The following is a 915-nucleotide window of genomic DNA, read 5'->3' as shown; positions in this document are numbered from 1 at the left end:
TCTTGGTTTGGCATCAGTGCCCATCCTGCTCTCCACCCGCCTCAGGCAAACGGGCTGGTTCAGACCAAGGTTTCCAAGCAGAACCTTGCGTTTTGTTTTCCCCTCTCTTTCATTCTTACTGTAAAGCATGTCCTGGAGCAATTTCTTTGGGAAGGAGAAGAAGGCAATCTGGTCGCTATCGAAAGCGACCCTGTCATACAGAAAAGCAGTCTTCCAGGGGAGAGCCGTGCAGCCCAGTTGACATGACTCCTTCTCCCGGTCAGCCCGTTTTGCCCGGCGCCGCCTCACGCCTCCCCACCGGAGACAGCCCCGCCGCCGGTTCCGCGGCTCTACCCTCGCCGCTCGGCGGGCGCCGGGCCCCACCGCCCGGGCTGCTCGGCCTAGGGGCAGTACAGCTGGGCCGCCGGCGCGCCGCGGCCTTCCCTCGGCAGCGGCCTCTGAGACGGCCCGCGGCCGCCGGCCCCGCCCGGGCGGGTAGCCGCGGACCAGCTCCTCCCCACCGGGCCCCGCACAACCCGCCCAGCCTACCCCGGGGCCGCCGCGGCGAGCGGATGGGCCGCCATGCCCCGCAGGGCGGCCGGTCCCGGCTCCCCGGCGGGACAATGGCCGCGGGGCTCCCGCACACCAACCACCGCCGCCGCCGTGGCCGCCTCTCAGCGCCAGCCCCCGCCTGCCGCCACCTCCGCGCCGCGGCTCCCCCCGCCCCGCCCCTCCCGCCGCCCCCAGCAGCCCCCGCGGCGCCCCGGCTCCGCCGCCGCCCGGCTCGCAGCGCCCGAGCCGCCGGCGGTTGCGAAGCTGCCGCCGTGCGCGGCCCGCCGGGCGCCGCGGCCTGCGGGCGGCCGCTGGTTGGCGGCGGGGGGACACGTGAGGGGGGAGGGGGCAGCAGCGGCGGCGGCAGGAGTTTCCCCGACAGCT

The sequence above is a fragment of the Phaethon aethereus genome (assembly GCF_964289735.1).
Source record: "Phaethon aethereus genome assembly, chromosome: 1".
Lineage (NCBI taxonomy): Eukaryota > Metazoa > Chordata > Aves > Phaethontiformes > Phaethontidae > Phaethon > Phaethon aethereus.
The sequence above is the reverse complement of the archived record's forward strand: the minus strand, read 5'-3'. Positions refer to the sequence as shown.